This window comes from Macrotis lagotis, chromosome 1 (genome assembly GCF_037893015.1).
Source record: "Macrotis lagotis isolate mMagLag1 chromosome 1, bilby.v1.9.chrom.fasta, whole genome shotgun sequence".
Lineage (NCBI taxonomy): Eukaryota > Metazoa > Chordata > Mammalia > Peramelemorphia > Peramelidae > Macrotis > Macrotis lagotis.
Genome location: NC_133658.1, coordinates 140,870,059 through 140,883,269, shown reverse-complemented (window position 1 = coordinate 140,883,269; position 13,211 = coordinate 140,870,059). Strand labels below are relative to the sequence as shown.

Sequence of the window (13,211 nt, the reverse complement as noted above, 5' to 3'; positions counted from 1 at the left end):
CCTTGTTATGGTCTTGCCACTATTAACCATCAGTGGTCAACTCACCAGGTCCATTTAACCACTTAACCTCTATCAGCTTTTACAAAGGGGAGTTTACTTCAAAGATATAGCAAGCACAAATGTAGAAATATTTCCTTCTCCAACACTTTAGGTCACACTCTTCTTTGTAACACATTGATCCATGGGGATTTAACACTTCCTCCATTACACTGATTCCAACAAATTCATGACTAAATAGAATAGAACTGCTGCTGAATGAGCTCTTGCTAGGATGGATGGGTCCTAAAGGTCTCTCCTCACTCCTCAAAGTTAACCAGCTTGACTGTAAGGTCTTCCTAGACTTCCTAGTGGCTCTCATCTCTTCTTTCAAAACTCACAAAAATCATAGCCTTTTATTTCCTTCACCTAAAAAGAAAGGACAAGTGTTGAGGCAAAGTACCAAGACAATATATTTATTGATGGGTTATATGTCAGCCTTGGATGGGGAGGATTTGAAGCCATCCCCTCTAAAACATTAACTTTCATCTTTCACCATAAGTCTACCAGGCAGATGGGGTACAGTGGTGATGCAATGAATAGAGCATCAACCCTGGAATCAGAAGGACCTGAGTTCAAATCCAGCTTCAGAAGTTTGATACTGGCTAGTTGTGTGACCTTGGACAAGTCACTTAACCCCACTCCTCTACAAAAATCAAAACCAAAAAACAACGTTCACATAATTCTACCAGGTAGGAGGAACTCAAATTAGAAGAAGAGACAGAGGGGCGGCTAGGTGGTCCAGTAAATAGAGCACTGGCCTTGGAGTCAGGAGTACCTGGGTTCAAATCTGACCTCAGACACTTAATAATTACCTAGCCATGTGGCCTTGGGCAAGCCACTTAACCCCATTGCCTTGAAAAATATATAAAAAAAAGGGGCAGATTCTGGTCAACTATAGTCAACAACTGATCGACTGTTACTGTATCCCATATTTGGCTGCTCAGCCAGTCAAAGAGGATCCTCATCACATGATTGGAATTGGTCACATAATGTTTGCTTGTGTTCCAAAGTCCAAATGGAAATTGCATCAGCCAAGTGTTCTGCATATTCTTCTAAAGGCTGGTATGATTGGCCAGTCCAGAAGGAAGGACGAAAAGACTGATGAATGGAATAGAGAGAGGGAGAAGGGAAAAAAAGAAGGAAGGGAGGAATGAAGGGGGGGAAGGAAGGAAAATTGCTGGCTTTTAAATTAAAAAATAAAATGCAAAATTTGAGGAAGAAGGGATCACTTTCCTGGTACAGCACAAATTTTTTAAAAATTGCTCCCTCAAGGGTTTCAGGTTTTATATTATTTTTTTTATCTACATTTATTCATACCTCATGGGTATCTCTGCTACGCAAGAGTGTGAACAGCTTCCTCAAACTACTACCTGGGTCCTTTTTCCTTAAGTCAAATCAGTAGAGAATAAGGAGACTACACCAATCATACCCCGGCATTTCTTTGACAACAAGGTATAACCCCAAGTGACTTGTTTTATGCTGATTGACAGTTTAACCAACTAGTGATATTGATTTATAGAAAGAAAATTTCCATAATTTTATGTGCCCCAGCAGAACAAAATTCCCAAAGAAGTCCCTGTGAAAGCATTTGGCAAAATGTACAATTTTCTGAATGTATAAGTTATTGTTAATGATGAAAATTCCAAATTGAAAGAAGCACCAGTAGCTCATGTTTTATATTTACTCAAAGAGATTTTACAGGTTATCTAGTCCAATCCCTTCATTTGATTTTACAAGGTCGCATAGCAAATCAGTGGCAAATATGGGATCATCTGATTCCCAAGCCAGGGCTCTTTCCATTATACCACACAGCTTCCCATCCTGTCTCATATCATCTTTCTAAAAAATACATTGTTTGCCAAATATGAATTCTAGTGTCAAGGATGTTGCTGCTACTGCTGATAGATAATAAAAAAATAATTGCTGTTATTTATATAATAGCACTTTAAATTCATTAGCTCATTTGTGTGCACAGGTGTGACTGGAATGACCAATGAGTATCATGGAGAGATGGGAGACCAAGTAGAGCTAGAGTTGCTTCTGGCAAGACCACAAGTTCTCTCTGAATCTTCAGTTCTCCCTTCTACCCTCCAGGGACTGCTTGTTTGTTTGGAGTAAGCTCTGTTGCCTCTTGAGCTGGTCATCATTCTGACAGGCACATTTCAGAAGACGGCCCTCTTGGGATTTATTTATGGCATTCTGCAACTGTCCAGGATGGCTGTTTTCCGTTCCTAAGATTGCTCCTCCAAAAGCCTTGGAACTACTTACCAAATTCTTCCAATGATGTCACTCCCTTGTGACCTCAAATGGCCAGCATGACCTTTTGTGCCCATTCTTCCTCCTCACCCTCACCTTTCCAGTCTTGCCCAGTTTCAATAGTGGTCATATCTATATCAACTAAAACAAGATCTGATAAATTTTTCTGTCAATGGTGACCTCTTCCCTTTCTTCTTTGGGTATTTAGCTCCTCAGGTCTTCTAGTCACATCTGCTGAGAATCCTCCCCTGGGATAAGTGCCTGTCCTCTTCCTGGAATCAATTTAAAAATACATTTAATAGCGAGGATTTCTCTCCTTTTAACTTCTGAGATCATCCCCCCTGGGAACTGAATGACTTTCAGATTCCAGTGTGTAAGTTGTTTTCTTTAGATTGGTTTTTGTATAAATGTTTTGCTACAAAATTATTTCCGTCCTTTAAGCAAACTTTCTTAAATATTCAGTCAAACTGATTTCTACTCACAGTTACCGTTACTACCCATAACTCTACCCTGTCCTCACTGTCATCAACTTTCCCTCTTCTCAGATCTAATTCAAAATGACTTTCTTGCTCGTTAAAATCATTTCCCAACTTCCTATGAATCTTCCAATTCCCACCATCTCCCTAGAATGAAAAGTTAAGGCAGACCTGGGGGGAACTAGATGGTAGTTTTGTCAGGTAGATTTGGATGAGTCAGATGGTACCAGTAGAATGATGGAAGGCAAACAATGCAAAAGCAAAAAGGGAGGATGCTTTAGAATATTTTAGAAGCAATTTTACTTTATGTGATAAAATAGCATGGTGAAATTTTCATTTTCAGTTTTAAATTGCCTTCTTTCCTCTACCCCTCTTTCACTCACTGAGAAGGAAAGAAATTCAATACCCTTAATACGTACATATATACGAAGTCAGTAATATAGTTATCTTGTGAGGAAACTATATACCTTTTTTTCTTAAGCTGAGTTCTCAAGAACTTTTAGTAATAGTACCACAATACTATTTCTAAGTCATTATTTCATTCTGCCCAACCCTCTTACTTCTTTTGCTCCTGAATCTGAAAAAAGACTTCATAAATAACCCTTCATTGCATAGATGAATTCTAATTCTGTCACCATGAAACCTTGAGGAAATCCATACAGTTCTCTAAATTGCTTTATTTATACAAATAAAAGAACTGGACAAAATAATCTATAGGGTATAATGGTAACATTTCTATCTTGAGTCATTCTGTTTTGCATCAGTGTGTGAACTTTATGTCATCTCTACATCTCTAGAGTATGAAACCTCAGCCTAAATCCTTCAGAATAGGAGTGAGGCTTATGGATTTTTTTCTCAGAATAATGCTTTTAAATATATAAAATAAAATAACATGGTTACAATGGAAACCAATTATATTGAGATACAGATATCAGGGGCAGCTAGGTGGCACAGTGGATAGAGCACTGGCCCTGGAATCAGGAGGACCTGCATTCAAATCCAGCCTCAAACACTTAATAATTACTTAGCTGTGTGACCTTAGGCAGGTCACTCAACCCCATTATCTTAAATAAATAAAAAATTTGAAAAAGAGATACAGATATCAAAATTTTTTAAAAAACCATAATTTTACAGACCCCCCCCAGGTTACAAGCTCCCATTCTAGATTATGAATCATGACATCTCATTAAGTCTTACCTCAGAGTTTTCGTCCTCAACACTTTCAAAGAAAGCCTGGATAGAGCCTTGAGCTAGGACTCAGAAAACTTGGATTCATGTTCCATCTCTGACACTTAATAGATGTGTGATGATGAGCATGTTGGTTCATGACTCTCAACCCCAGTTTACTCCACTGTAAAAAGAGATAAGAAAGCTTGGAATGCCTACCTCATAGGAATGTTGTGATGAATGGCTTCTGTAAACTGTAGTGCATGCTATCCCTATGAATTACAATTATGCCTTCTCTGATTGTTACTGGGGCCCCAGCCCATCACTTTGTATTTATTTTGTCTGTAGCACATATTTCCATAGGCTCCTAGACTCAGAACAGTTTCCAGAGGTCATCTAATCCAATCCTTTCATTTTATAGACATAAAGGGGGTCTGACAAATGTGCTAAGTGTCTCAGATGGTATCTCTATGTGGAAGATACTAAGGAACTCCTTCCAGGAGAATTGTGATAATATATAAAGGAACTTATTTGAAGAGGTTGAGTATATAATAATTCCAACACTTGTTCTGACCCACTAACCTCATGTTGAAGGCAAGTCTTATCTGATTGCCTTTGGAGGCATTCAAGGTCTGTTAGCTTCAGCAATTTTCCTTTTGCACTTTCATATCTAAAGGATCTTGGTGACTCATTCATGATATGTAGTGAAGAGAATGGTATCTCTAGATGCTGGGAGTTTGGAAAGATCAGAAGAGCAAGTCATAGACATTAGAGAAGAGAAGCCCATGTCAAGGCCTGCAGTCAAGTAAGCATTACTCAAAGAGTAAGGAATGGTCTTCAGGAGACACTTCCAATGGAAGCTGAGAGAAGGACTCATCCATCAGTCACTTTCTCATATGAACTTGGTTAGACCAATGCTGTGTTGGAACTTTGATAAGGTGAACATACTCCTCCCATCACCACCATAATTACTCCGAGACTTTAGAAAGACTTTGAATATGTATCCTGTAATTTGACTGAATGTTTTTCCTCTAGGAAGCAGCCTAGATAAGTGTGGAGAGGTTAATTTCCAAAAGGTTGGACACTAGTGCATGGATCTCTATTAGTCACAACTATCATAATTCTGTCTTCTAAAGTTTGAAAAGATCATGAATGTGGAAAAATGTTTAACATGATTGCACATTTATAATCTATATTAGATTGTTTGCTAGCTTAGGGAGGGGGACAGGGAGGGAAGGAAGGAGAAAAATTTGGAATGCAAAATCTTATAAAAAAAACAAATGTTAAAAACAACAAAAAAGATGATGATTTGTGTTGACGGAAAAGGCCTCTGCAATGTTGAAATCATGAATCATTTGAAGCAATATTATAATTAAAAGCATTATGGTAAAAAAAAGTATTATGGTATGGTAGAAAGGTCACTGAACTTGGAGTTAAGAAGTCATTCCAATCCTGTTTTTGCCATTAAAGGCATTCTATGTGGCACAGGAGATAGAGTCAGGAAGAATCATCATCAAACATCAGATACTTACTAGCTGTGTGACCCTTGGCAAGTCACTTCACCCTGTTTGTCTCAGTTTCCTCATCTGTAGAATGAGTTGGAGAAGGAAATGACAAATCATTCTAATATCTTTGCCAAGAAAACCTCAAATGGGGTCATGGAGTTTCAGACAACATAAATGATACAACAGCAACAAAGGCATGGCTTTGGACAGTTACTTTTTTCCTCTCTGGACCTCAATTTCCTCCATCTATAAAATGAAGAGAATTAACTAGATGTTCTCTGAGGTTCCTTCCAAATCTACCATACTATTTCTTTTTTTCATTTAATGATGCCTTTACCATCCATGATTTAAAATCTTTTGCAGTTCTGGAATTTTTTGAGCTCTATTTTAATGTCCATTCCATCTTTCCAGGTCTCTTCCACATCTACCATTTTCTGGTCTATGGAGTTCATAAGGGGAGTCCATAAAGGGAAGTGCTTCTTATCAATATACCAGCAGTAAGGCTCTGTTCACAGAAATGAATTGCCTTGGACTCTGGAGGGAACTTTTGTCAGCATAACTCTTTTTCCCCACTACTGTGACTTTCACAACCCTATCTTTCCTATTAGCCAGGGAGGTGCTAGAGTTAACTTAAACAGTCTTCAAGGACTACTATTAAATTGTCACTGTAAGCATTTATATTAGTCTTTGGACCATTTGGTCAGGCATTGTCATAGCAACTGAAGTGAGAATCAAAATTCAATAAATCTGGGAGTTTTTAGGGGTGAATTCATTAAATGTTTGACCAAATATAGCAGGGGAACAATGTTTTAAATATCTAAATGGTCTTGGCAGAAAAAAAGGTTTCCCCACCCCTGATTTATACCTTAGAAACCGGGTTTGAGTTATTGTTTTGTTGATTGTCTAGAGTTAAAAAAAGTGATGGAGAAAAAAGCTAATGAAACCTATTAAATTTAAAAGTGTGTTATTGGTACATTTCCCCCACTCCAAGTTGGTTCTTAAACATTTCTAACATTTTGCCCTGGAGACACCAATGGCAGGTATAATTATTTGTTTATTCATGTGCTTTTCTATTTAACTTTAAAATTTAGATTTACTTTCAATTAATAGAACTCTCCCTCCTCCCTACTTTCTTCTCCTTAAAAAAAGAAAAAAGAAAAACAGAGTCCCAGTAACAAATTTGCATAGTCAAGCAGAACTAGCCCTTTCATTGTTCTTGCCAGAAAAATACATCCCTCAACCTATCCTGAGTCCAGAGCAGGTATATTTAAAAGAGAAATGATCCCTAGGCTATCTTTTCAAAAAGAGCCTGTCTTTTAGTTCCTAAAAGGCTATCTTTACTAAAGCACAACCCATTTTCCCCATCTTCAATCTTTTCCTCTCCTTCAATATTAGAGTTAGAACTCACTTGGTCTAGGGACATGATAACAACCCAGAGGATCTCTCTCTCTCTCTCTCTCTCTCTCTCTCTCTCTCTCTCTCTCTCTCTCTCTCTCTGTCTTTCTCTCCCACTAAGAGACCTTTCTCAGTTTTGGACCAAAGTATTTATACTGAGTTCAGTCCTGGAAGAGCTTGACTCCATAGAGAGGAATTAAATTCTTTTTCTCTAATTCTCTGGTACTTTATTTCCCCAGCTGGAAGCCCTCAAGGAAAATCACTTATAGCTAGGTTTGATTCTTACTTGAGATCTCTCCCTCTCCCCTAAAAAACTACTGGATACAGAAGGCAGAAGGGTATAGGGCAGCAATCTATTCCTCCATTCAAAAGAAATGAAAAACAAAATCAATAGAAATTGACCATTATAAAGGAAGGAACCCCCAAAGTGAGGAGAGATCCTTATTAAGTTTTGGACTGTTGAAAATAAATTTGTGTTAAGTTTCCCAGAGTTTGTCTTTTTTTTTTTTTTTAGAATTTTTAAGGCAATGGGGTTAAGTGGCTTGCCCAAGGCCATGCGACTAGGTAATTATTAAGTGTCTGAGGTTGGATTTGAACCCAGGTACTCTTGACTCCAAGGTTGGTGCTCTATTCACTGTGCCATCTAGCTGCCCCCAGAGTTTGTCTTAACCAAGGACAAAAGTTACCAGAGGTTTGGGCCTTAAGAAAGAGTCCTGCTTCTGGCATCTGTTTGGGTTACCCTTGGCAAGTCACTTAATCTATAAAATGTTGAGAAGTTACAGCATTGCTTTGGAAAGAGAGATCTTCCCCAAGGAACAGATCCCTATTCCAGGAAAACCTTAGGTTCAGTCCCTGTTTCTAGATGCTGGGAGCTATTCTAGGTGCTGAGATATTTCTCCAATACTTGAACATTTTGTGATTCCTTTGGTGTGGGCACCTCTTCTATTGACAAAACCTTCAATAGAGATCATCTTGATTTAGGGGATGGTATTTGAAAGGCATTGTGGTTAAAAAAAAAATTCATCACCCTGTGCCCAAACTGGTGATGAGTCTCTCCAACTATGAACTCTGAAGGTCTACCCAAGATTTGAGCTTCTTGTAATTAGAAATTTTCCTACAATATGAGAAAATGAGTAAATTACTCCCTTCAAAATTGCTGAAGAGTCAAGTTTTGACTGTACAACTGAAAAAATAGTACTGAGAGATTTGCCACCACAATTCTCTACTTTAGGGAGACCACTGGGGCTTTGGCTAGGGCCTTAAACTATAAGAATTTTCTCTTCACTTCCCTTCCCTCCCCACCCCCACCCCAAACTCATACCCTCTGGGCACTTTCACTCTGAGATGTGAGGCAGGAAGTTCTCTTGGGGCGGTTTTGGGTGGGGATTGTGGGCGGTAGACAAGCCTGGGCTTTGATCCACCTAAAGAATTTGCATTGGCCTAAAACGAAATCTACCCAAGTCATCTATCTGCTCTCCAGCTCAAGAATACATTTCTCTCCAAAATTTGAATATCACAGAGCTAGGAAAAAAAGAGCATACATATATGTACATCAGAGAGGGTCCCATAGGCATAGGTAATAGCAAGGGCTCTTAAATGTTCCTGAAATTCTGAATTTTCACCTCCCTTATCTCATTCTAGTCTCACAATCACCCCCCCCCTTTTTTTTTGTTTAAGGCAATGAAGTTAAGTGACTTGTCCAAGGCCACACAGCTAGGTAATTATTAAGCGTCTGAGGCCAGACTTGAACTCATTTGTCCTGATTCCAGGACCAGTGCTCTAACCACTACACCATCTAGCTGCACTTTTGTTGTTGTTGTTAAGTCATTTTTCAGTTGTATCTGACTCTTTGTGGCCTCATTTGAGTTTTCTTAGCAAAGAATACTGGAGTGGTTTACCATTTCTTTCTCTAGCTCATTTTACAGATGAGAAAACTGAAGCAAACAAGGGTGAAATAATTTGCCCAGGGTCATACAGACAGTAAGTGTCTCAGATTGGATTTGAACTCAGCAATATGGCTCCAGATCCTGCACCGGGTCCCCTACACCACCCAGCTGCCCCCTCAATCACCCTTTTATATAAATATTATGTCCATTTTACAGATGAGGAAAATGGCACTCAGAAAGAGGAACTGATTTAAGTCAAATAGTAAGGACAGCCTGATAGTGCAGTGGATTGAAGCTTAGCTTGGACTTAGGAAGACCTGATTTCAGACTCAGATACAGACTAATTGTGTGACGCTGTATAAGTCATGTTTGCCTCATGTTTGCCTCAGTTTCCTCATCGGTAAAATTAGCTGGAAAAGGAAATTACAAACCACTCCAGTATCTTTGCCAAGAAAATCCCAAAAGGGGTCACAAGGAGTTGAACTTGTCTGGAAAAAAAAAGACTGAACAACAAGAAGTTAGTAAATAGGAGAAGTGAAATTCAAATGCATTCTATCCAAAATAATTTTTCTAAAGCTCAGGTCTCATGATGGCAATTCCACCCCCCACCAAAAAAAAAACGAAAATACTCCAGTGAATTTTTGTAGTTTCTAGGATCAAATACAAAATTATCTGTTTGGCCTTCAAAGTCCTCTATTACCTAGTTCCTTCCTGTCTTTTCAGCCATCTTGCACTTTATTCCCCAATGCATACTCTTTAATCCAGTTGACATTGGTCTCCTACTTATTCCATGAAAAGACCCTCCATCTCTTGTCTCTAGGCATTTTCTCTGACTGTCCCCCATGTCTGAAACATTTTCCTTCCTCCACTCTGATTACTGACTTCCTTTGTCTCAACTAAAATCTTAGCTTCTATAGGAAGCTTTCTCCAATCCCTCTTAATTCCAGTACTTTCCTTCTTTTAATATTTCCTATTTATTCTGGCTATAGCATTTTTGTATCTTTGTATCTGTTTGCATGTTATCTTTTCCATGTCTCTTGCCTTTTTTTTGTGTCCCCAAGATTTAGCACAGTTCCTGATTGATCCTTTCCCCACCAAATACCAGTTCCACCATGAATAGCAAAGACATTCATTTATATGAATTATAGAAAAACAGAAATCAGAGAAGGCATGCATAGAATAAGTACCAAACAAAACACAGTGAAGATACCCTCCCATAGAAAGCAAGGGGAAACTTCCAGAAGTCTCTAGAGTAGCAAGATGGAAATAGGGACATCATAAAGACTGCCAGCTCCACTTATATCTTCCCAGTATTTTCTTTTAGCAACCTGATGTGGAGTTGACCTCTTCCATCTTCCTTCTCTAGGCATAAAGAGATAGTCACCTGAAGTGATTCACTAATTGAAGCCCTAAAGAATATTGGAAACTTGAAAAGTTCAAATTTTGTTTTTTTTTGTTTTTGATTTCTTTTTGCAAGGCAATGGGGTTAAGTGACTTGCCCAAGGTCACACAGCTAGGTAATTATTAAGTGTCGAGGCTAGATTTGAACTCAGGTCCTCTTGACTTCAGGGCCAGCTCTATCCATTGCACCACCTAGCTACACCTTTGTTGTTGTTCTTTAGTCATTTTTCAGTTGTATCTGACTCTTTGTGGCCTCATTTGAGTTTTCTTAGCCAAGAATACTGAAGTGGTTTACCATTTCTTTCTCCATCTCATTTTACAGATGAGAAAACTGAAGCAAACAGGATGAAATAACTTGCCCAGAGTCATACTGATAGTGTCTGAGATTGGATTTGAACTCAGCAAGATGAGTCTTCCTGGCTCCAGGTCCTGTACCAGGTCTGCTACACTATGGAGCTTCCCAAAGAGTCCTAAAAGGGGCTGCAAGAGGCTGGAGCCTCTTCTACCTCTCACAGAGTTCCATACCAATGGACTCTGGCTACAAACTGCTATTAATGAAAGGGTGTTATGTTGTTGCTTTTCTAAATGAATTTAACACTGATTCAATGGCCTGAGAGTAGTAGGAAAAATGGGTCTGTTTGCAAGAGAACAGGAAGGTTCAGAACAGAAATAGGTAATGCATGGGGACAGACTATTTCCTAAAAGAGATCATCTACATGCAGGCTTGCTTGCCCCAGTGCTGAGATTTCCCTACTCATCTCCCTCATCTAATAATTTTCTGTAGGTACATCCACTTTCCTCCACAGAAATTCTATGTGCATTGATATATTGAAGAATGTGACCCAGATTGTGTAGGTCGGTTAGCATTTTTTTTAACTTCTTGCCTTTTATTGAGAAAAATTCTATTTTATTAATATGATTATAATTACTATTATATATTCACTATTATAATAATTATGACTATTTCTTGCTTTTGCTTTCTCATTTACTAAATGTTTCTTAAGTGTCAGTGATGACATCAGTGGGAAGTTATGTTGGGAGGCTCTCAGAATTACAGTGGTAAGTAGAAGGATGATATTTCCCTATATCAGAGTTATTCCTAAAATCCTGAGAATTAGTAGTAACAGCATAGGGCCTTGGCTACTCAAATTTTGGGAAAATTTCCCTTGTGTTATCAACATGAAATGTAGATTAGAGGGAAAAGGAAAAGGAAGGAACATTTATTTCTTTATTTATTTATTTTGACAAAAAGTATTTTATTTTGATATCTGAATAAGTGTTGATTCCTCAGGACACAGCCTTTGGCATCGTTTCCAACTTATTCATCAGCTTGTTGCACTGTGCCTTTCTCAGAAACATAGATACCATTCAAAAACTTTCTGATATCCTTGTTTTTAACTGTAGTGGCCTGTTGGATCAGGGCAGCTGAGTTCCTTCAAGAATCAACTCATCTTTCTGGGCTTGAGAAACCGTACAAGCAACACCTGCTCTCATAGGCACTCTTTGGATATATTTTTCACCCAAGAAATTTCTGATTTCAATAAGTGAGCCATTCTCTTGAATGACAACATTGATAGGGAAGTGAGCATACACAGACCTCATCTTGTAATGAAAACCCAGAGTAACACCTTTGATCATGTTCTGCACATGACTGCAGATTGTGCGTACAGTTGCAAGTTCTTTTCAATTTCCCCACCACTTGTCCACCCAGAGCCTTTTTTTCTTCTTTCCAAGGAGACCGAGTTCCACATTGATATGGTCGAAATCCCTGCAGAGGATTCCTCTGGGCCCCTTCACAATAACTGTCCGACCCATCAGAGAAATGTCAACATTTTCTGGAATGTCCACAGTCTGGTTGCTTAGAATGGTCTTCATCCTGATCATGATTGGGTCAAAGAGCGAAGGAATATTTATTAAGTGACTGCTATGTACCAAGTGCTTTACAAATAGCACTTGTTACTCATCTCATTTGATTATCATGACAAGCCTCTAATAGCTGGATCAATTCACAATTCCACCAATAGTGCCTTAGTGCCCCAGTTTTTCCACATCCTCTCCAACATTTATCATAATAAAGGACTTTCAAGTATTCCTGTTGAAAAGACTAGAGCTGAATAGAAATCTGACATTCAAACCCAAAACTCAAAAAAAAAGAATAAAAAGAAAAACATTCCTATGTGACCAGAGATTAAGTGACTTGCCCAGAGTTACAGCTAGTAAGATGGATTTGATCTCAGATCTTCCTGACTCCAAGAGAGGTGGGACGCTGAATAAAATGGTGGGGCTGGCGTCAGGAAGACCTGAAGTCAAATCCAAGTTACTGCTTTTGCGACCATGGTTAAGTAACTTAACCCTGTTTACCTCAATTTCCTCATCTGTAAAATGAGCTAGAGAAGGAAATGGTGAACCATTCTAGTATTTTTGCTAAGAAAACCCCAAATGGGGTCACAGAGAGTTAGACACAACTGAAATGACTCAATATCAATAACAACAAACTTTCTGACCTGGCTCAGTACCCTATTCTCAGTGTTTCTCAGTTGCCTCTGCCATGTCAAAAGGCCTTTATAAACCATAGTTCTATAACTATCAGATACTACTACTTATCATCATCATCATCATCATCATCATCATCATCATCATCATGGAATACCTGTGTCAGAAAAAGATCTGAAAGTAAATGCTGATTCTAGCGCAAGGAGGCAAGTATAACCAGGGGTGGGGAACCTCTGGCCAGTGGACTATATTGATGTGGTTTTGTCAAGGCAACTGAAGGCTCAAAAGTCAATAAATCTAGCAGCTTTTTTTGGGTGAATTAATTAAATGTTTGATCAAATATAACCTGAAAATAATGTTATAAATATCCAAATGACCCTTGGCCAGAAAAACAGAAAAATGGTTCTTTATCCCTAGATAAGCATGACAGGTTACAGGGCAAATAATATTGGATTTGGAGTTAAGAGGATGAAAACTTTGATGCATCCCTTAGCCATTCTGGACCTCAATATCTTAATCTAAAATGATAGGTTAGGACCAGAAGTTTTCTGCTCTGAGTCTTAGGATCTTCTAAGATATTTTATATCTTACCT

At 38.5% G+C, this 13,211-nt stretch overlaps 1 pseudogene; it reads right to left on the bottom strand.

Moving 5' to 3' along the window:
* Positions 1–11,340: 11,340 nt before the first annotated feature.
* Positions 11,341–12,074, bottom strand: LOC141514330 (large ribosomal subunit protein uL6-like; annotated as a pseudogene).
* Between the last annotated feature and the right edge of the window lie 1,137 nt (positions 12,075–13,211).